Genomic DNA, 24,833 nt, shown 5'->3' on the forward strand with positions numbered 1-24,833 from the left:
CCTAACAGGGCTCCACCAAACCCTAAAAAGGTCACAATCCTTGTAAAAATCCAAAAAACCACGGGCAGAACGCCCGTCCTACCTGACCAGCATCCAAAAATTGAAGTTCCTCGGTCCTCGCGGCTCCGCGGCGCGGAAACCCGGAAACTAACGCCCCAGCCACAGAGGGCCGGCTGACCCCGTCAGCCGGCCCCCAATACACGCCTCTCGAGCAGCCATGCCGTTCGCTCAAGACGTGACCCAGCCGTAGCACTCCTCGCGGAGCACCGCGTCCCGAGGAGTGCCTCCATCGACGACCTCCAGGCCCCACCGTGCAGGTAAGAAAGGGAAAGAAAACCGTCTAGCGTGGGCTAGACAAAAGAACAGGAGGGGATAAGGGTGGGGGGTGTTTTTGAAAGGGGAAGGGAGGGTCTAGGGGGGAGGCAGGAGGCCTCATTGGTTAAAAGGAAGGCGAGGGAGGGACGGGAGGTAATGGTGTTTACGACTGTAACCAAATTTTGAAATAATATAGCAGATCTATTTGAGTGAATCCATAATGTACAGCCACAATGACACCAGCTTCCTGCATGAAAGAGTCAAAGACTTTCAACAGAAATAATACCAAGGATAGCCATTCAAGCGCTAGTCCTACCCAAAAGAACCAACGTCCCGCTCGCCGGTGTTCCAGACTTCCATCCAACTCCCATGAACAGCAACCTAAACACAGCCACACAGTTTACCGGATTGCAAAAGTGTGATCATATCATCTGCACACTCAGGGGCTTCAACTGGCTTCAATGTCTGTCCCAGTGATCCTCAAGAATTTCTGCATCATGTTCAAGCTCTTGATCTCCAACACATCTCACTAAATCGCCAGCCACATCATGATTTCTGGTAATCTTCAACACAACCAGTGCAGTGACATAGCCAGGCCTGAGACTGAAGATCAAGATGGAGAAGAGAAGATGCCACGCCTTCTCAGACTATGCACCAAACTTTTAGAACTCCATTTTGAAACAGACAGAAGTTCTCTCATTAGCCCATTTATAAGAGGAGCTAATGACTCACTCACCCCTTCAAGGCATGTGTCATCTACAGGTAAGAGATTTACTACACATCCACCCTATTCGGTGAATGAAGACTACCCTAGCGTTTCCTTCACCCGCCCTTGTATTTTGCAACCTCACTCCCTCTCAACAGTCTTCTACTGTTTTATAACAGCCACTGCACTTTATAAATACAAGAATAAAAACTGTGTCAATCTCACCATGTGTGAAAATGTGATGGTTCCTTTGGTTCTGAAGCCTACTGATTCACGTACTCCCCTTTTTTACACTGCTTCAACATTGGATAATCCACATTCAATTAAAACTAGCAACTAAGCAAAAGTTTGTGTTATAGACTCATTGATACAGGAGTATTGCAGGTCTGGCTAACCTACAATTTACAAACCTATTAGACCTTAAATACATCTTTAAACATATATCTTGAACCACAAACTAACCATGTATTTCTTAATGTGTATTTCACACTCTACGGCAGTGAACACTACAGCAGAAATGTCCAAGTAAGCTGATTCAATCGCCTATTACAGTCTTATCTAACAATAATGATAGGAGGATGAACAAAGAGCTGTGCGCTGGTACACACGGTAAGGACTGTCAGCAGGATAGCATGCAAACGTAACACAAATCCCTATAGCCCTTAATACAAAGGTTAAGTGTAACGGCAAATTACTTTCAATACAACCACTAGGACATTTACAGCAGATGCCACTGCATGTTTTGGGTGTCTTTCAACTATAAGCCATGAAGCATACGGCAAGCACCAGCACTTATTCAAATGTTTCTAAACATATTAAAATAGGACATTTTTAAACAGAAAATAAGCATTGTATGGATGCAGGACATGGCTGAAAAAAACATTAAAGGACGATATTTGGATCCTATTTGAAACCCAACATAAGTGAGTGGTTTGTCCTGAGGAGGGCAGAGCAGCGTACCCTAAGAGAGCACAGTATGGCAGGTTAGTAAAGCAGGGAAAATAGGTATGGTTTTGCTAAAATAGAAAGGGTACAGTGTGAAGTATAGTAGTTTTATACAAGTTGTGGGAGCCAAACCCCAATAATAATCTAAACCCCAATATTTGATCACCTATTTACCATATTAACTTGGCCCCAGAATCTCCAGCTCTAGCTGTTAGAGGATGCACTCTTCACCAGGTTAAACACAATTTAGCAGAGTTGAATGGAATATAAAGTATTAGATGCATAAAAGTGTGAGTTCTAGACCAAAAATATGCTGAAAAGACTTTAGTAAATAAAAGTTATAAACAGTAAGAGGAGAATAAGCATAAATCACCATAAAGGCCCAAGGCGGTAGTTAGGACAGAAAATAATGCAAATTCATCAAACCCCTAGTTAGGCTTCGGTCTAAGCAAAATGCTAAGTACAAGACTCATAAGGAACACTGACAATATAACAAGACATCTACAAGGAAAATGGCAAAGTATCCCAGTTAATGCCAAAAAGTAAAGTAAGCCCACCAGATCCCAGAGGTTTTATGGCAAAATCACACAAGCTAATGACAGATTCTGCAAATTCAGCATGTTATGATCATGGTTAGGGTCCATTTGGCAAATCAGGAACAATAACATAATATTAAAACACAACCCAATTATTTAAACACAAACCCATTTATTACTTCCTCAGCAACTGCACTTGAGACGTATAATACAAATTAAACATTTCTTGAAGAATGGCTCATAGAGCCCACATGTCTTCACCAGAACTTTCCAGCATAAGTCCTTGAAAATGGTACTTTAGGTACATCATGGAAGCCTCATTCACAATACACGCTTTCAAACAAGATAGTATATAACGCTAACTCAATTACGTCATCGGCTTGATTCTCCGCAGAGCAAGAGTGAGAAGGCTTTGTAGCACGACACTGATTGGGAGACGGAATGAGCAGGAGCAGTTGAACAGAAAACAAAAAACGCCATCCACTTAAAAATAATGGCACACCACACGAAAACGTGGCATATACTATTCATGGCATTATCGAGACTTTTATATGACCTCGGTAATTCATTCTCAGTGCAAGTTTGTCAGTTCAGGTTGGTTATGACTATGCATCATTAAAACTAAAGCACTTCAGAAATAATTTTCACGTGTTATTTACCCATTTTACATATTTCGAAAAAAGGCTGCAGATGTTTTCATGGTCAAATAAACATTTTTATGTTCGTGGCAGGTAAGTGCCAGTGGCACACTAGAGTGACAGAAAAAAGGGGTAAAGGAAAGTATATGATCACAGATAAAACACCGCAGTGGTTAACACATTTACCTTAAAAAAAGTCAAAGATCTCCTGGAGGATGGCAGTAGGTAATGCACTTCAGATTTTACTTTTCAAAATGGAGAAAGGATTTCTTCGAATCATTTCGTCAGAACTAGATGATAAGTGGAAAATGGTAAAGTAGATATACGATGCTACTGGTGATTTTGATGTTCATATGACGAGGATATCTAGAGTGTCAAGCATTGTGATGCTGGAAATGCTTTTGGTGCATCATCAAACTTCTCCTAAAGTCACAGTTGATGTACCCAAAAGGCGTAAACACTAAAGAGAATACATGTTTGATCTAATACCCGCTCACACAAATTTGGCTTCTTCACTTTCATTCAAGTAAGGATGAAGTTCCAAGTCTATCTATAGACCACATCTCAGGTAGTCTTAGCAACCAGTGATACTGAAATGGAGTTCCAGTAGACCAAGTTTAGCTTCTTGTTTAGAAAATGGCACCATCTTAGAACAAACATGCTGGCTTCTGGAGTTTGTCCTTCAAGTCTGGGACAGACCTGGTGTTCACACCATAATAACGTAACCTTTCGCTGATAACTATTTTCTCTATTTGTGTAGTTGTTTTGTAAAACACCAATAGGCTTCCTTTTAGCTGCTTCGTAGTGTTCCAGGGTTTGTTTATTCATATCCCGGGGTGAGAAGATACTGATGTGTATATGGTTTAACTATTAACTTCTACAGGAAGGGTAGATAGTGAACGTGTTGAGCAAGGAGTATCAAAATAAGAATGTTTAGTGCCAAACAAGGGCTCACTTAATGGCCCGGAAGCTCTCCCCAACTGTAAATTCAAACTTGCCTGAACGCTGGAAGACATACGTGCCAGTGGGGCAGTACACTTGATCAGTACATAAGGAAATTACCAGGAGATTTTTAAAAGCAGATAGCACAGCAGTCAGCAGCTCATGACGGCATTTCCTGCAGCAACTATTCTTTTTATGGCATACTGCGAAAGGTAACTCATCAAAACTGGACTCAGTCCAAGTACTAGATATCAGATACCTCCAAACCCATTTCATGAGCTCTGTTCTGAACCTTGCTCTGGAAGTCACAGAACAGCTGGCTTCCATCCAATCAGGATGTGGAATGCTACCCTGCAATAAAAGCCTGCAGTACACCGGCCACCAATGGGGTGATGCGTCATAAACTGTTCTAGCTCTTCCAAGAGCGCACCAAAACAGCAAAAGAGACACCTGTACCCTTTAACATTTGAGCAAACATGGGCTGGCGACAAGAAAAGAAGATGAAGAGAGCACCAGTACTGTGGTCTAGTTATCCAGTTCTGACATGTAGGCTTGTGGTCTTGATGGAGCGAGCATGTTTAAATCTCAATCTCCTGGTAAAATCACCAAACAGTATCCCCTGCTGGTCGTATGGACCTTTGATTGTCGACTTGAAGCACTGAGAGGGAGTTAAGATCGTAAATACATTTCAATTACACTGAAAACAATGTGGCTCCACAATAAGGACAGCTAGGGTGGTTTTCATTCAAAGGTTTATTGTCCAAGTATTAGACAAATCATAAATCAGTGAAATTGACAATGGTTAATTCAGTATATCAATACAAAGAAAATATTGAAATGCTCAAGTATTCTAAATTTAGTTATGAAATACAGAATGGTATGAACCAATATGTAGAGAATGCAATTTATCCAAATTAGGGGTTCAATAAAGAGGTGTACCCTGCCTAAATAAGAAAATATGAAACAGCGTTGTGAATTTCTAAGGGGGAAGAGAAGAAGGTGTCAGCATAATGCAAACCTCAGTAGAAGTTCTGGGGAAATGACAGTGTCTAGCATGAAGCCTTCCAGTCGGGGAAACCCAGCAGAGAGATCTCTTTTCAGAGTCAGGATAAAAGCCTGTCCTAACTATGGGACACCAATTAAAAGCACAATCTGAGGTTCCAGAACATCCATACCTCGGTCCCACATAGAGGCATGTGTTGTGAGTCGGTAAACTCCCTCAATTGCCATCCTCACACAATTAGGTACACATCTGCTTGTCCTTGAGAGTTGCATCTTCCTAGTATGCCAAGTACAGGAGGCTCCTTTCACAGTCACCCCCTGCATCTGCTGCCTGCGTTGCCTTTTTCAGGCCTCAAGATCAGTCTTATACATAACAATAAACCTTTCTCTAATGAGGAACCCGATGATCCACCTGCACAGGAGAGAAAACAGCATACTGGCAAACTTTACAGTAAATTCAATAAATGCAGTTATATTGGCTATTATCCAACTCATTACATCTACATATAATTTCTTAACATGCTAAAAAAAGATGGCCACCTAACCATTCTTATTAAAAGGAAACAGATTAACGAATGAAGGCACACATTAAATTAAATACATATTTTACATGTAAATGCATATAAATGATATGCAGAAGGTGGAGTCTAGAATGACCCTGCTTTAGTCTTAAGAAACGCATAATCTCTTAAATCAAAGGTCGTTTCAGAGCCAAGGCCACATTCAAAAATAAACTATGCCTCTAACTAAGCATTAGCAAAGTCAACAGGTCTGACTTACATCTTCTATTTGCCAATGCAGCAACCGAGCGGATGAGTAGCGTAAGATTGTAAAGGCTGTTAAGAGAAGGATTGTGGAGAAGAGTCATGGAACAGCAAGCCGGGACACTGGGGAGCAAACACATACAGTTAAGGGAAAACAGGAACAATGCAAGCAAGCAGGCACAGTGAGGAGCAAATAGGACCATGACACGCCAAGCAGGACCAAATGTGGGCACGAAGGGGCAAGGAACAGCAAGCAAAGACAGGAAGAGCAAGCAGGCCCATAGTAGGGACATGGGGTGCAAAAGCAGGGATGGGAGTATAAACAGGGGAGAGCAAGCATGGATAGACTATCAGGGGAAAAAGGAGTAAGCAGACGCAAGGGGTAAGCAGGGACAGGGAAGAGCGTGCAAGTAAGAATTAGAAGTGTGCTGGATATCAGTTAGGGGCCAGGGATAGTATGATGGTGCATGAAAGCAAGTGGGGATAGGGATCCCAAGCAAGGTGAGTGAAGAGCAAGCAGATTTAGTGATGATATGCAAGGAAAGTCATAGCAAGAGGGTTGTAGCAGAGGGAACAAAAGTAAGGGCAGTAGATGGCAAGCTTGGATCACTAAGGATACGCAATGAAGAATTAGATGGAACCAAAAATCCTACGATTCTGCTCTTTGGTCCACTACATTCGGTTCTGTGGAAAGCGTTTCTCTCCCTGAAGACAATTATGCTGTGCCCACCTCTTGTGAGAGAAAGCAGGTACACCTAAGGTAAGCCAGCCTCTGCTAAATCAGTGGGAGATGCTGCTCCTTTACCTTTTTACATACCTCCCAGTTTAGGGAGGATTTCCTATTCTTCTCAGGTTGTGCTTAACTTCTGTCCCTGAAGCCGTCTCATGTGCTAGTAATTTGGGCATCTGGGTAAATAATCACGAGCCTTGTCAGGACAAATCACTAAAGTCACTAAATAAATGTAAGGTCAACCCCCTTATATCTATGGCACAAAGCAGACAGAAACAATGTGTGACGTATTTACACAGTACTACAGCAGTAATAAAGTGAAATGGAATACAATAAAAATCCCCCCAAAAATACGAAAAATAGAGTAAAACTGACTAAACACAATGACAACAAAATGACAAAAATCGAATGAGGGGAACCAAACATGTGAATTTTCAAATTTTAAGTTGAAATAGCGCAAAGAAAACAGTCCCTCCAGGATTTTGAGGTCCATTTAGCCAAATTTTGCAGCCTCAAAACAAATAAAAGGCGGCTGAAAACAATTCGGTATTTCTGCGACAGGCACCGAACTGTCACAAAATACTGTGCCCCAAAAGTACAGCATGTGAGAGCTGTGAAGACAAATGTTAGGTGCCAGAGAAAGTGTATATTTAAACTTTAAAGAGCACTTTCTCTGTCACCACTCTTCGGCTTCGCAACATCAGCTGCATACACAAGTGGCATATGCATGCATCGTCTTCAGATTGGATAGTGTAACATCTTGTACCTAGGTGTACTACATTGCTTAATGGTAAAACTCCAAGTCATTAAAAGTCTACTAGCTCCATAAATTTGACCAGGTTATGCAATCCCAGATTCAGCTTCATTGGCTTCCTGCAAGCAGCGTGTGATCTTTAAAACCCTCATGTTTAGGATTTATAATCAAACTAAGAAATCTCCTTTACATCTTTGCTTTACACATTATAGGCCTGCCAAGTCTCTTTGCTCTACTTCCAAGCTTCTTTTCTCATTGCCCCATGTGGCATCGTCCTGTCTGAGCGGTCTCTCTCTGCGCTTTTTGGTTTGAATTTGTGGAATATGTTGCCCAATCACTTAACAATTATCTCTAATCTTCCCTCTAGGAAAGTGCTTTAAACCTTGCTCTTTTGTTAAACGCTTGTTCTTGTCGGGGACTCAGTAACTGCAAGCCAGAGTCATACTGTACTGTTCTCTGCGTCGAGACACCAAGAAAAACAGGATCAATAAATGTATTAGTAATGTCTGATTTGTGCTCATCCCTGCTCTACATAGTCACGGGGGAGCAGTCTGCTGAGGAATTACTATGCATACTGGTAGCTGTAGGGTCTTCAGTTACAGCAAACCGGCACTACTGGTGTCCCATGGCCTCTTCCTGTGTCAGTACATTCGGCCAGGAAGGTAACCAAGAAGCGGGAACAGCCCGGGCCCGTATTTTGTACTGTGACACAGGCCTGGCCTTCAAATGGGTGCCCAGACCACAGACTCAGTCAGTGCTCCCTATTACAAGTAATGCGCTGCCCCCAGGTCAGCAGCAAACTCACACCTGCCCTGTGGAAAGCACATTAGTGAAGGGCGAACCTGCTGTTGGAACTGGTCTTTCCTGCTCGGTGCAGGCAGCAACATGACGTCTTTGAAAGGGAGGCAGAGATCGCCTCTTGGGCGAGTGCAGCGAGTGACTGCACCTGCCTGCAGGGGAATGTCTGGCAGGCTCCTGGAACACTTTTTTCGCTCTTTAAGAGAAGTCTTTAGAGGCACACTAAATGTATGCTACTTCTTTGTGGCTCAGAGCCACTGTGCCTTTTAACAGCTACGTGGCATCTGTGCCCGTACGTATGTTACAGAACAGGCGCAAAGGCGTGGTGTTCCTTCATTTCCATACAATGAGGGAATTTGGATATCACTACATGTGACACCTGCACAATATGGATTACAGAGGAGGCTGAACAAGGGTCAAGAAATGTTTGTGGTGCAAACCACTTTAACAAACATGTATTTGAGGATTTGGGACAGCAAACCCTCAAATACTTATATTGAAAAGACTGTTGTAAATATCATTAGAATTATGTTTTATGCAACCAATTGGCTAGGTGTACTTACGAACGACATGCATAATGCACTATGCTGAAGAGGTGTTGTTCACATTTGATTCAAGAACTGGCATGGAGCAAAAAGGTCAAGCTGGGTAAGGGGCCATTTATCCTCCATGCATGTAGTAGTTGCGGTCATATGGCTTAGAGATCAGAGTTGCAGACGCAGTCCTCAATGGATGGAAGTTCTCAATCCTGAAAGCCAATGCGTCGGCAGTGCCTTACAAAGGCTGGAATCCAGATAGGAAAAGGTGGAGGTATTTTTGGCAGGGCAAAAGGTAATCTTGCTGAACTACTACTTTCTCCACTGGCAAAGTGAAAGTGTCAGTAATTGAATAAGTCCAAGCAGGAAATGTAATTTTTCCTCTCCGCATCATCCAATCCTAAATGGTTGCTAACCCCCAATAAAAAGTTGCACTCACACCCCTCAAGGGAAAGTTATGAGAAGTTTGAAAGACCTAACATTGGTTATCTAAAACCAACTTAAACTGATAGTTATCTCATCACTTTTAGCTCAAATAGCTCTATATAATGTAAAGCAGGCGTTAGTTAAGTCAGCTCAAAATACTTAACCTTCAATTCCGTCAATCTGGTCTGCTCCCCATTCATTTTAAAACTATCCAACACTGCTAATTTCCTTCAAAGAACATTTACAGAGGAAAATCCGCCATCTGACAGACTTATGATCTGCTGGATCCATTTTAGGTGTCCTTTTGTGCGGGAAAGGCTAATCAGTCAGTCTTTCTCTTTATGTATCTCACTGGCAACTGGCGGATGGTAACTGCAGAACGTGTGCTGCTATTACTAGATCTTATTAGCTCCAATTAACCACCACACTTACTGAGGTAAAGCTTCCTAGAGTGAAGAAGCTCTGGGAGGGCGAGTAGACTCTCACTCTTCAAATGGAGCTTCACTGCCCTTCTGCGCTGCACCTCCAAGGACTCAATCGCATCCTCCGGAGAGTTACAATGATCCTCCGTTGAGGAACATTTATACCTTTCATTCAGGCCATCTAGCTGGTTTATTCACATCTTCTCAATTTTTGTAATACACTCCTGTTGAAGAAACAATGTTCTCTCTTCATGGTGACTAAACAGCCACACTAAGCTCGTCAACCACTAGTTAAAAGACAACACGCATATGTAACTACATTAAAACAGTGGTTTATACTTTGGAACCGTACTGCAAGCCAGTAAGGCACAAGCACGGATTATTTAGGCTCAACTGCAGAGAGGTTTTATTTGACTGCTTTCAAAATACTTTTTGTGGACCATATCAAAAACTTACAGTGAGCTTTGTGCCAGCCAGTGCTTAATTTGAGCTGGTAGTTTCCGGTGCCGAGAACTGGCGCTTAATTCTCAACACCAGGTCTTATGACAGTTCACCACATGGTCGTGCTGTTTGTCTAACTTTGAAGTGAACTTATTATCAGCATGTTTAATCATATAAATTCATAAAAAATAAATATCACTGCGCTTGAGCCAAATTGTTCCACTTGTAGGAGCATGGTGGTTAGTAGTTGCACTGGTAGTGGCATGTTGCAACGCTGACCTCAACAGTGACTGGTGAAAACTGCAATCACTTCTTATGAAATATCCTGGCCCCTGGCACTTAATTTTTTACAAATTAATCACTAGTACTAACCCGCCGCTTATCATTAGTTGGCTTTCTTTTGACTAATTTGTTTTCTTCTTGTTAATAGCTTTCCTTTCTCCTCTTTTGTTTTTCCATCCCCTGGAGTATAACTTCTCAAACAGAGCAACAAAAGCAACAGTTGTGCGTATACAAATTTGAGAGAGATTGCTTGAATGGGTCCTTATTGACCAACAACAGTCCGCTATACCACACCTGGCCAGTGAGCTCCATTGAACTGTCTTAAGGTACTTACTAAAGCATGCTAGAGCAAAGCAAGAAGGGTGAACTGCAAGATATGATCAATTTAGGAATACAGTTAGCTGAGACCTACATTACATATCCAAACCTCAACAGGAAAATGATTATCAATTAACTTTAACTCTGTCCTCTTAACTTTAAGGCCATCTAGTAAGATAGGACTAGCTTACGCTTTAGTAGCAGGGACCCATGAACCTGTACAAGAATAACCCTGTGCCCCTCTTGCTTATTTAGTTCTATACATTGGAAGTTGTATTTTTAAAGAATTGGGATTGGCAATCCAGAGATTAATTGGGCATAAAAGAAAAATAGGCAAGAAACAGATCTTGATCTGGACAGCAGATCAGCAGTGGTTTAACAATGGAAAAGAGAACTGATCCCCTCTACCATATAGAAATTGCCATAACAACATGCAAATGGTGCGTCCACATTCTATAAACCAGGAAGGATGAAACATTTAACACACTTAACATTGATTTAGAAAAATCCATAAACGCTGCAAACATTGGGTTGATGATGAATAAGCGTCGTCTGGGTGTAAGAGGCAGCTGGAGTACCAGTGACTGCTGAAAACCCTGGTAGCTCCTATTGCCTACCACAAAGTAAATGATCACTGAGCTCTAACAAGAGACGTTGATTGTTGGCAGGATGAAAATGACAGAACAGTTTTAGAGATAACTTTGGAGGCTTTAGAATAGTTTGGAAACTGCTTATACTTTATAGATAACAGTTTATTTTTCCATTGGATGCAAATTGCATCCTGAGAAACATAACAATGGCAAGACACTTGTAATTTGGAACTCGATGGGATATCATTGTGTATTTTTTCTTTTATTGAAAGAATGTAAATGAAAAGGAAAAAGGAGTTTAGTCACAACAAAAAATAAAGTACTTTAATGAAAATCAAGTCAATTATTTAATGAGCTCCTTAAAAATTCATTTAGTTTTGAAATATAAATTCAAACAATTATGAAAAATGTAATTTGTTAAAAGTACTCCAAATTTTGTTAAAACGTGCGTGCAGTACTGAGCATCAAGGGGTGGATAAGACTCTGGAGAGACTTGTATAATAGCCAACCATGATTTCAGAGAATACGAGATTTGTTTACACTAAAAAGATGGTCAGCTAAAAGCCACTTCTCCAACATATGTACGCTCCTTTTATCTCAGACCATTACAACGAACCGTGCTTGGCGGGGTCTTTAACAATATTCTTATTATTTGCAATGTTGTATTCTGCTCACAGTCATGCTCCTCTATGTAAGTGCGTAGGAAATATACTTGAATGCAAAAACATAACATGAAGCCTTCATAGAGTGAGCTGCTTTTTCAATTACATATTCTTGATACCGCTTACCCACTTCCAACGGAGTCCCAATCAAAATATCTAATGGTATGAATCTCACCTTCCTAGCTATATTTTCCCTCAAACACACCACAACACAGCCCACAGCTTGTGTTTCTACCATTAATTATTTTAATGCTATCAATATTTAAAGTCAATGATAATTCCAAATATTTGTTCTATTAACTAAATCCCCTTTATTGCCATGATGGTGTATGTAGACCTTATATCTCAGGCGAGTCACATCATAAATTCAGCCCTCCTTTGAGAGATAAGCAGCCAGATTTTAGAGCTAGTAGAGGCACTAAAATAACAAAAAATAACCTCTTAAAAAAGCTGACAAGCAGAAGCACAGCCTCGGTGGTATTGTCTGATCTGGCTGCATTGCCCCTTAACAACAATCACAAAATTCGTATATAAACGCTTCCTAAGATTAATCTAATAAACCTTAATCAGCAAAAGGATTAGTCAGAACTCAGACAGTATCAAAATCCTATCTACAGGTCATTATGGGGTCCTATAGACGCCCATGCATTCCGACTTACGTTAAATATCCAAATCAGCCACCAGAACATAGACCCCCAAAAGTCATCAGGGAATTCACAACCAATGACAACCAATTCCCTTCCTTTTAAGCATTTTAGAGAACATAGTAGACACAGAGAACATATATCCAGCACAGTAATGGCCCATACTATATCGAATATCAGCAGTACATTGTGCGGAATATTATCAAAAATTGGTTCAAGAAACCTTGATAAAATATTTTATAAAAGTACTTTAAAAAGCTAAAATTTCATGAAAAATCTCAACATCTCAGAATCTTTTTCCACTGACCACAATCCTCACATTGCTCCCAGCATTCACTTCCAGTCACCTATTCAATATTCATCCACTCACCTTTTTGCACATGGTACGGATCAGAAATACCTGACTCTAGTTCCTCCTGTTCCTGTGAAAAAGCAGCTGGTGCTCTCAAGCTAATCACAAATTTGTTTTAATTCAAAATAAATCTTCATTATTTGCTGCCTTTTTTATGACTCCGCTCACAGAACAACTGATTCACTTCAAAAGTATGGTAGGCAGAAGCAACCAGACTGTTCTTGTAAGTATTATACTACTTGCTATTCCTCAGGCATTAAAAAACAAAAACTCAGTTTAGTCATGGATAAATTTGTTTGACGGCCATGAGGGGTAATTATGCAATGTTTGAATGAGAACATTCAAACAGTTAAAATGCAAACATGAACATGCATAATATCCTCTACATTCTGTCCTTATTGTCCAAAGAATGCACAAATTGACGCATGTTTAGGTCGCACGAGCAAGCACTTTGACCTGCTGTAAGTATTGTGGGCTTTCAACCAAGCCCACCTCCTGCTCATCACTTTCATTCCTTCCTGGGCTTGTCTTTCAAAAATCACTCGATATCATTGGTGTATGGTTTATGTGTCCCGCTTTGGGGAGCTTTGGTTACAGCCTTGGACACTGACCCTGTTACAGGGATAATTGCACGATTGCCGATATATTTCAGCGTGGGCTAACTACTTTGGTCTGCTTAGTACATATTCTTTGCAGCAGGGATATTAACCCTGTGTGCTACCTTATGGTGACTCCAAGCTTCCACTAGACAAAAGTACGTTCTCTTGGCTGCCATGGCCCTTACAGCACTCAGAGTGCAAACTCGATCGGCGGTATTGTTTTTACATTATATGCACTCTGATCTGCTCAGGGCACGTTCTTTGCAGCAGGCATATTAACCATATGCACCACCTTATGATGACTCCAAGCTTCCACTAGACAAAAGTACGTTCTCATATGCAGCAGGGTTGACCAATTAATGTGGCAAAAAAAGTCCTGTTATGCATTTACAATGCCAATAGCTCCAACTCAAGTAAATGTGTGACCTCTGCATTACAAATGCTAGTTAAACTTTGGTAGTCTGCTTGGACTCATGTAATTATTTTCCACATGTGAGCAGTTCAAATTACTTTTTTAAACTTAGTGTTGTTTTGCTTTCCTGTGTGCACACTGCTACTGTAGCTACCTCAAAATCAGATACCTGATCACAATCATTAAGAGGTGCAACAAAAAAGCCAAGCCACATACATAGAATCTGGTAGTCTCGGTCAAAAATGTTTGACCAAGAGTAAAGCAATTACGGCTCCAAATGCTTGTTGTGAAGAAGGCTACTTGGGTTGGGACTTCTCTGATTATGCCTCGAATATTTCAAATGGTATCTTACCAGTACAATACGATGAAGGCTAAAGTGTTGGCTTATTAACGGCCATTAAATAGAATTGAAGAGGTAAGCAAGCAATGGCAATGCCAATAGGTCTAGGATTTAAGGTGCTAACAAATGCAAAATAAGCACAAAGCCAGAAGGAGTGGACTTATAAAAGCAGTTCCTCACAGTTCAATTTAAGCATCTGAATAGAGGCAGAAGGATGAAATCAAACAGTCGATTGCTTAAAGTGAAAGATGAATACTTTGTTGGACTCAACCAAAATGTGATTGACAATGTCTCAAACCAAAGGCTGAAACAGGCTGGTCAAAGACAGCCCATGGTTGAAAGACGAAGATCCAAAGCTCTCTCTAGGACTATTGTAAGCAATGGGTCTGTTTGACAGCTCTGCTGTCAACACCAAAACTTAAAAACAAAACAATTAAGATAGGATGTAAAGGCTGACAACTCATGCTGAATCAAATAGGACACACTGCAATGTTTTTATAATATTCCATAATTATATGATTTCTATAATTTGTGTTTATCACAAGAGGTATCTTTCTATTATAGTGTGACTTTCATAAAGTGTCAAAAGTAAATCTTGATCCATCTCCTAAAAATGAAGTAGAAAGCGCTCTAAACTCCCAACTCAAATAAGCAGCTTTCTTTCAGCCAAGTATTTCTAAAGCCACATCTCTCATAGTCCTGGCCCCTTGATAAACTTCTGTAAAAATATAGTCATTTTTTATTTGTGTTTTTGTGTCATTAGAAAAGTAATTTAGCTTGGATAGACATTGCTAATCCAGGCCGATTTGTTTCTGGACAACATTTTTTTAAATGGTGGATGTGTTGCAGTGCTGATGTAATATTTCAGGAACCATGAGACCTATATACTTTATTTTGGTGTCAAAACATCAGTTTTGGGGTTAAAGTAGTCTTAAAGAGACCGAAAATAACTCTTCAGAGCATACCTTCTGCCATTTTCCAAAATGGCGGCTCTATAATGATGTGTTTTACTTATCATATTGGGAATTTATTTTTATATTGTTTTTGTTTTAGGTTTTTCATTGATTCAAATTCGTAAACATGAGCAAAGCACGGGGTAGCAGAGGATCTATACCTCCTGACAGGGTGGTGCTAACTACAAAATCTGAGGTCTTCTTCAACAAAGAAAAATGTGTCATACACCAAACTAATCTGAAAGAAAGCTAACATCAACTGCGGCTGGACAGAAGAGAGTTTGAGGTGCTGTAGAAATATGGCAACTCGAAGTTCACAAAAGATTGAAATTGATGGGTGAAGAGGATCAAATATTTTATCATTGTAACAACAAGTGCTACAAGTTGTTTAAAATGGAAAAAAGCCTGGAAAAAAATGTGTCAAATAATAGCAGAAACCAGTGAATCACAACAAGAATCCGATGCCCATTTACTTAGATCAATGGCTCCCCCTCATCCACCTCCAACAACTGATCAGAAAGAAGAGAATCTTCAATGCATTAACTGTGGTTTAGCAAGAACAAGGGCTAACACGATTGACAAAAGAACAAAGTACAGAGTATGTGAGTCTCAAAGGGAAAATATATTTTCTTCTACAGCTAGTTTCTTCCAAGATGCTGATTTGAACAGCAAGGTGAATGTATTTGCAGCGGATTTATATACCCACCCGAACTGCATGCATGTATACATTTGAAAATAAGAATGTACAATGAGCTCTCAGCAGCAACACAACCACCAGCCTTTAGTTAAGTTTGCACTCTTTAAAAAAGCAGAAGTTTTAAAGCCACTCTTGAGTGCTGGCTATGGGTTCACACTCAGTGAGAACAGAGAAATAATGGTCAACATATTGATCCATAATAATGAAATTAAGATTTTTCTGGTGAGAATGTACAATGTACAGAATTTGTTTTTGCCAGTTTAACAAAAAGAATGAGCCACTTATGGTGTTCTCAGCTGATTTGACTCCTGAAGTTCTTGCTGCCAAAATAAGATCACAGATGCAGCAAAATCTGTAGGAAGCATTTTAAGAAACGTCCTGAAAGATTTTGATTTTTGACTTATTGACAAATTTTGTGATGCCCCAGAGCTTCACAAATCACGGGAGTCAACAGGAGTGCCTAATGCTGTCTTAACATTTTTTACATCATTGTTTAATATCAGCAAAGCAAAACTGTTACAAACTAAAGCTCTGTAGTTTGGGACAGAAGCCGACAACATTGATAGCTTTGAAGATATAAACGAAGAAGTGGAAGACAATCCCATGAACCAACAGGCTTATGCTGTGCAAATGTACTGTCTTTTCCAAATCATGTTTTATGAATTACATCATAATTGATCATTTTGATTTTGAAGACAGCTCTTCTTTGTCTGGAACGTCCAGCACACATGATACTGCCATTGTGCTTTTTCAAGTCTGTACCAATGAAGAAGCTGCTTGAAAACAAGCTGTGTCCGCTGTAGGCATAAACAAATGAAGCTGCAAACTTATAACCCAACTGCCTTGTCAACATGTGCAAAACCACTACAAGCCATCAACAGGTTAAAGTCTACCAGAAAGTTTCATAGTGGTTGAGGACATAGATCTTCTTCTGCCTGATGTTGCGGTTCGCAAAGCTGATTTAACTGAATTTATCATATCGCTTATTAGGTGGGGACTGAAGAAAAGCCAGTTCCTCCATGGCTCTGATCTCCCAGAATACTGTCTCACTGAAGAAGGTTGGGTTTTTACCAATGATACCACCTCCACTCACAAACTACGCAAAAGTATACACAGCTCTAAAACATTTCCAAAATGTTTGTGCTCAGCTTGAAGACCAGCCTATCCTGCCAATTTTCTGCAATGAAGATGTTTTCTGTATTGTAGCCAACATTTTTATGAGCAATCCAGTAAAATTTGATTATCTTTATCCAATGATGGGTGTTTTCCACGTGACAAAAGGTGCGCTGCAGTGTGCAGGAAGTTATCGCAGAGGATGTGGCATAGACGATGCACTTATTGAGGCTGAAATATTTGCAAGAAAAACTGTCCAGTCAGTATTGAGCAGAACTTATTTTGTTAATTTGTTACAAGGTATGCTCATCATATCTGAGGCTATAGAAACACTGCGTTGGAATGCTTTCTGTAACAAGAATGACAAATTAGGTTTTGCATATCTTATTTCAGAAGTAAGCAAGGCACAGGGTGCACTTCATTCAAAAGCCAATGCACAGCCAGTCAATGTTCAATACACTCAGTTCAAAGTCAGAGAACCTGAAAACCAAGTAGAGTTTGTCAAAGATTATGAATAAAAATCCGAACTTTGCAAGTACTAGGGAAATGTTTTACACATGACAGCTTTATTGAAAAATCTAGCACATGCTGATCATGAAGGTGATCAGGGAGCTGCATGCGAAGACTGTGGAGTCACTGGCTACTGTGTTTCGCGAATTTGATTTCATAAACTACCTGAGATATGGGCCCTGGTATATGGAATGAGTGGTAAAAGACAGAGACTAAAGGTTCAATGCTGTGGCTCCAGATATGACACTGGAAAAGATGATACATAGATCACAGAAAGGCTCCGAGGGAATTGTTGGTCAGACACATAAAAGTGAATATGTTGCCCAATGGCAGCTACTTTACCATGAAGTCCTTTCTATTTGCAGTGTTTTCAGAAGGATGACAAATTCAAAGTTAATGGACCATAGTGAAATTGTTCCTCACCACAAACTTGTGGGAAAGAGGAACGTTTTAATAAACATGTTGACAGACTTCTTCATTTCACACAGCAGCAAGGAAACCCCTTTGAAATGACTGAGCCTATGTGCCTACACAACTTTGTGATGAAACAATATGGGGATAACAATACAAAAACAATCTACTAGATATCTGGGAACATGGATCAAAACTATACGCAGAACTGAAGCAGGAGAGATTTGTATTGAAAAAGAAAAAGCTGTTTGACATAATCACTAAAGCTAAACTCCAACGCTTTAATTGCCTTAGTAAGAGTTTACGACCAACCAGCTGCAATGCTTTCTGTATTTAACCACCGGCTTCAACTTGCCCACTGACTCCATTTTGTGCTTAGTTTGGCTTCCAACGCCATCACATTGGGGGTGCAGGTATTTTTCCGCACACAGGTTCTTAACAAGTTTTCGCTTTTTCTTACCAGGGAAGGGAACAACACGTAGGGAAGGAATATAGAAAAAGATGTACCAGGCTGAAAATGTTTATGGCAGAGCAGGGTACAGCTCAGTCTTGGAAATACACGGAGATTTGGCCAGTCTCTAAATGTTTTTTTTAACACTGACCTAGTTCGGCCAGCACTTGAATTTCATAACTTACTCAAAGGGAAGGGGGTTTCTAGAACTTTCCTCTTAAGTTTGTTTAAAGTATATAAGGTAGGGAAGCTGGGCAGCTGGGAGAAGAAGGAACTCAACTCTGGGAATGGACGCACTGCCCAGAGAGTAAGCACATCAGGGTGGTTCTCTTTTGTCTCGTTTGTCCAGGGTTTCACAACCTGAAGTTGGCAGACAAGGGTTGATGTTGGAGTCAAGCACCAATGGTGATGCCTTTTTAATTCTTATTTCTAGCTTGGCAGTGTGCATGCATGAATACGTAGTCACTATATAGATATAATATTCATTGTTGATGTATTGCATTTTCTTTGATCATTATTCTACTGGTGATTATTTTAAGAGTTGCACAGGTGCTGCTCACGTTATTATCATCATGTAATTTGGCAAGCACTACCAATAATAGGCTTTGATACCTCGCCCGAGGCACAAAGCGGTATACAAATGCAATTACAATTATAATACTGCAAACCCCACAATCTAAGCAACAGAAAACATCATACTTACTAAAGTGAATATGAATCCAAAAATTTAGATCATAAACCATAAGTTTCTGCAAGTGTAAACTTTGCAAAAATAAACTCGAAAATCACTGCCATATAGAGATATTTTACAGAGAAATGCAGTCATATTATTTTCCCACCAATCCACTTTAACATGGCCTGGTTTTAATCACAAATGAAGTATAACCTTCAAAAGCAACAATGTATGCATTATGCATTTCTTGATTTCAGAAACAGTACAAACAGAAAAAGTATTCCCACATGAGACCTTCTTTCCACGGGGACAGAGACGGACGATGTCTGGGAACACTGGGGCAAAAACAAACAAAAACATGTTGAATATCTGAAAAAAAAGTAGTTCAGCCTTTATTAAGCTGTTTTCCTTATGTTTTATTTTTTATTTTAACTCGTACTGGGGACAGTAATAAGAGTGGCAGTATCGGGGAGTTGTCCCATTGGCGTCTGCAGGTCTTGTTGCAGAGGAAGAAGCAGCACTGAGCAGTAGCAGCAAGGCACCCAGGACGCAGTACATTTTGTTTTCAGGCACCACTGAATAGCATGCAAACACCGGCTTGGGCTTCTACAGACCAGCAACAGGACGCCTGTTAATTGTTCTGTGCTGATTTCATAGGTTCCCTCCTCGATGCTTGTATAATCAGGGAAAGGGAGGTGGGGGAGGGTGGACATGGTGGGTTGGAAGCAATCTTCATTGCAGCCCACTCATCAAAAAGTGAGGGTTTATGAAACACTGTTGGGGACGGAGGCTAGATCACGTAACATTTTACTTAAGACCAGTGCTGCTGTTTCAATGAAAAGAACCCAGAGGCCGTTAGCTTCAGCAGAGTTATGGTAACAGATTTTGTCACAAAAGAAACAAGCAAAGAACATGGGTGAGGTGTTCGGGGGGATAGGGAGACACGAACAGGAAAATCAGGGATGGGGGGTGGTTCTGGAGGAGGGCAGAGCAAGCCAATTCAAAACAACATGGCCACCATGAGCATGTGCATGAAGGAGAGACACAAAAGAATAAAAATAAAAACGCAACCAAAATAAAGTGTTTATAAGCACAGCGCCAGTATGTGTAAAATAATCTTGTAAAATTATCAATGGGCGGCCGTGCGAGCTGATTGAAAGCACCATGAGCATGAGTGAAAAGGAGAGTCACCAAAGAATAAAATAGTTCGTTCACAGTAAAACATATTGGCAATCGTGCAATGATCCATGTAACAGGGTCAGTCTGCAAGGCGGTAACAAAATTGTCCCAAGGTGGAACAAACAAAGCATTTACCAATGACATCAAGGGATTTTTGAAAGCCAAGCACACAAACGAGTGAAAGTGATGGGGGTTAGGTGAGCGTGGTTAAAAGCCCATTGAATACTTACAACAGGTCCGAAGCGCATGCGTGCTCGACCTAAAAACCTACTTGTACTTTTGGTGCCATGTAGCGTGGCAACAAATTATGCCAGCAATCTCATTATATAAGAGCTCTGACAATAACATCTCAGGTTATGCCAGGGCTAATACTATAGTAGGGCTTTAATACTAGCAATTTCATTACTTTGCTACCTTTCCACAGATCTACATACTGGTGCTGGAGGTAGCAATAAACCGTAGTTCAAAGAATGAAATGTCCTTTTGAGTCTGTGCAAACCTACTAATTTGCATGTTCGGAAATTTACTCCTGACAAGGGCAGAATAAAGCTTCTTCCATGGTTGAGGAAAAAGGTGGTTGGAGCGAAAGTAAACTTGTAAATGCTCAATAAATTTTCAGAGGAGTAAATCTACACATGCATATTTGCTGTAAATTCCTGAGAGTTCAATAAATACGATAATCTGCACAAATACAAAGACATATACCATGGGTGCACTTTTGTGACTTTCTTTACAAATTGGGCCTCTAATTAGGACTAGCATTAACGAACACCTTTTGTTTTTATTAAAATTCTATTCTATCTCTCTCTCTTTATCCATCTATCGGCTGGGCTCACTGTGAGTGATAGCAATCTGCTCATTCAAAAGGAACACAGCAGCACACAAAGTAATTTTGTTCAGTGCCAGGAACTACAGTGTTACTGTCTGTGTTCTTTATTTTATTTTATTTTTTAGGCCAAAACATATATTTGCTTTTTGCCAATGTTTGTTACAGTGGTGAGGGCTCGGCAGCTCCCACATCAATAAAGTTTTAGGAAGCCATGTCAAAACAAGAGAGACATTGACAAAACCAAAAAAAACTGACCACAAATAGTAGACTTATTGACTTTGCCAATGCTTGTTTAATTTCATGTTTCCCACTATGAATACTTTTTGGAAATACTAGCATGCATCAATACATTTTACTAAATGATGCTTCAAAGCAATGGTACCTAAAATTTCACCGAAGTTTAGCAAAACATTTTTTCCAAGTAGCATTTTTTTGGGACCATTTTAGTTTAAAAGCAGAGAATCATCAACCATGCTTTCAAGCTTCTGCAAAAATTGCATTTAATCAGAGAGCAATCTGGGAGTTTTATACATAGCCTCTTATAGTTAAGCTTTGCAAATGTGTGTACACTTTTTTATTTTTACTGGACCCACGTTGTATAGTGCAGTCCAAGCTTACAATATTTATTTACATCACTTATCCTAATAACAACAGCTTTGCATTAAGAAACCATAAATACAAGTTCGAACAACATTACCATATGAGCACAACTATTATCTCAACTGCAGACATGTCCTTTCCCTGCTCCAAAATGTAAACTGGCATTCAAAAGGTTGGTGCTGCAAGTGGTTGGGACTACTTGTCCCAAGGACAAATTAAACATGAAATCTTGTTGTCCATGACCTTAAACAATATGTCCTGGGCATTGGGCTATAGGAATCCCATACCCCTGTGAAAGGGCAGAAAGTGGCCTGTAGTGTTGTCTTTTTTTAATTCAGAGATCCTGGGAGTGTTTGCATTTATGGAGGAGACAGAGGGTCTCAAATATGAGTGAAGCTTTCAAAAGAAACCAGTGGAGCGTCTTCAAGCCTCACAACAAAAGAACATCAGTTTTTCAAGGTGTACAAAATAGTCTTAAGCCCTAGAAAAAAAGAACTTTTACATAAAGTGCTTCATTCTCTGAACTGTGCACCTAAAAAAATCCCTTCTGAAGCCCAGCACCAAAGTGCACCTCTGCTGAAGCTGTGTAACAAAAGAGAACAATCTGCTGCAGACTCAAATGCAAGCATAGGCAACAGCAGAAAGCCTTTTTGGCAATGCTGTGCAGCACTGTCCAAAAGAAACCAAAAAGTTAGAAAAGAAAAAGGCATTTTGACATGACCTGCACGTAATTTTATAAGCGCATGGATACGTAATGACGTATGCACAGACAAGTGCGCATGCATGAAATGACATGGATGTAGATTTTCTTTTTCAATTAATCCTGGATGGATCAGTAATAAAAAATGAAATTGGAATAGTGTGAAGGCGATTTTCTTTTTGCCAGATAAGCTGGTGGTTATTTGTTGCTGCACCCTCCCAAAAATATAAATAAATAAATAAATAAATAAATAAGGGCCACAGGGAATGACGCAGATGGCGGGGTGGAGCAATAAAATAAAAATTAAGCTGGGTGGGGGAGCAGCGCATGATGGAGAGATCAACATGGCGGCAAGGGGAGAAGCACACAAGGGAGAGAGCAACGAGGAGGGTGGGTTGTTTAGGAGGGAGGACCACAAGAAGACAGAGGGAGCAGCAAAGGATGGAAAGAACAACAAGGAACACATGGAGGGTAATATTTGGAGGAAGAAGCACACAAGGGTTGAGAGATAGAAATCATATACACGCTCACTGAATACTTAACAAGCATTTGTAATGCAACAGGTCTCGCATTTGCTCGAGTTAGAGCTCTTAGCATTGTAAACTCCTAACCAGACTTTTCCTGCCACACAAATTGAATGAAAAAGAAAAACGAACGCAATTGTGCTATGTAGAACCCAGGACCATTGCGCTGCGTGGAAAAAAAAAAAAAAAAAAGATAAAGTAGTGCAGAAACCGGGCTAAAAAACATTGAGCCTGGTAAGTTTCCAGTAGTTGGCTGGTGCGTTCAAGGAGGGCTACACACCAGAAAAGGCATGACATATGCATGTCTTTCACTAATGAAAGCAAGCGGATTCTAAAAGGCAAGCCCAAGAACCAATGAATGTGACAAGCGCAGCATGGGGTGGTTACAAGCCCAAAGAGAGATTACTAGAGGGACGGAGCGCTTGTGCGCTTGACTCTAAAAAGTAGTTCCCTGAAAGTGAACAGCAAAAGCACGCAAGTCAGTCAATCAAAATGATGGCAAAGAGGCCATGCTCCATGGGGAGTAACAGAAGAGAAACGAAAGCCATTTAAAACAAGCAAACAAGAGTGTCAATAAATCCAGGTAATGCTAAGCATAAGACCATGGTAAGTTTGTAATGCCAAAATAGGTCTTTCGAAACCAGGCAGCTTGCACTGCCTGGTAGGTGAGACATAAAAAAAAACTATCTATTCACCTAAATATACCATCAGTCATTTGCAGTCTTGAGCAAGAACAGACAGATTTCACAGCAAACATCATAAACCACAACTTTTGACAGGTTAGAAATCCCTTTGGTTAAAGAAATTGTGGCATTTTAATTTTTTATTTTCATAACAAATTTTAAAAAGTTAGTGTATTGGTTTCTCCAAAGATACTAACATGACTTTCTAAATTGCTGCAATTATTTATGCTGTGTAATCTTGGCTAAATCCCTTATAAACAAATAATTTGTTCATCTAAATATAACTTATAGAAACTATTTCAACATATTAGAAAGATCTAAAAATCTTGAACAACACTTCACATTCTGATTCAGCGGTTCCACGATCCTACATAGTTTTAATGAATTACCTTTAAAAAGTCTAACTTATGTAAGCAGAAAAATAAAGAAACGGCCAAGCGAGAAAGCTATCTCACAAAGAACTGCCATTTTTATTTTACAAAATCCAGTAAGTATTCAAGAACAAAATTGTTTAAAATCTTACATTTCAGGTTTTATGTAATATTAAATTATTAAAAGTCTTCAAAAATGTCAGAAACACTGGTCTGATATTTCCAATTTTTCTTTATTATTTTTTATCATTCAATTTACTTTTTGAAATAGGCATATCAATAAGTATGTACTTATGTTGCATTTTACAGTCAAATTAACCATGCACAAATGTGCCTCTGGTGCACACAACAAAAAACCACAACATAACAGTGCAATTCCTTAATATATATTCATATGTTTCAACGGCTTGTTCTCTGGTCTCAGTTCACATTTTGTTCTTCGCCAATCTGTTAAATGTACTCTGAGCAATATGCATGAAGGAGAGTGCTCTTTGAAGAGGTGAAAACCCATCCCCAGGTAAGGAGGGATGATGAAGACTTAACTGTGGGAAGCCAGGAACGTAATACAAGCTATATGGTGTATCTGGCAGGCAACAAGCCTCTATGTAAGTAAGCGCTGTTACTGCGCATCAGTGGATGGAATTGCTACACCCCCTTTTTGATACACCTCACAGCGTTGTCTGCTATATGTTTTTAACCAGGCCCAGCAAGATTGTGTCTCACTATTCCACTAGTGCAACCCTACCACTTATTCACCATTGGACGGTGATCACAACATTTTATTATTCAGCCTATTTCTGCACTTGGAAATGGAGAATCTAGGGGGCTTGTGTTATTTTTAACCCCCGGCTACTTGTTGCTAATTTTCCTTTAGTAATATTGCACTTTAAATTATTATGAACATTTAAAAAATATCAAAATAGTTAGGAACCTCAAAATGTAACTTTTTTTAAACTGGAAATAATTGTTTCTCTAATTCTAAAAT

At 40.0% G+C, this 24,833-nt stretch overlaps 1 protein-coding gene across 2 annotated transcripts in view; it reads right to left on the reverse strand.

Annotated features, from left to right (window-relative positions):
- Window positions 1-24,833, reverse strand: part of F2R (coagulation factor II thrombin receptor) — a 91,908-nt gene that overhangs the window by 33,512 nt on the left and 33,563 nt on the right. The window lies entirely within an intron of this gene.

The sequence above is a fragment of the Pleurodeles waltl genome, chromosome 1_1 (genome assembly GCF_031143425.1).
Source record: "Pleurodeles waltl isolate 20211129_DDA chromosome 1_1, aPleWal1.hap1.20221129, whole genome shotgun sequence".
NCBI classification, from domain to species: domain Eukaryota; kingdom Metazoa; phylum Chordata; class Amphibia; order Caudata; family Salamandridae; genus Pleurodeles; species Pleurodeles waltl.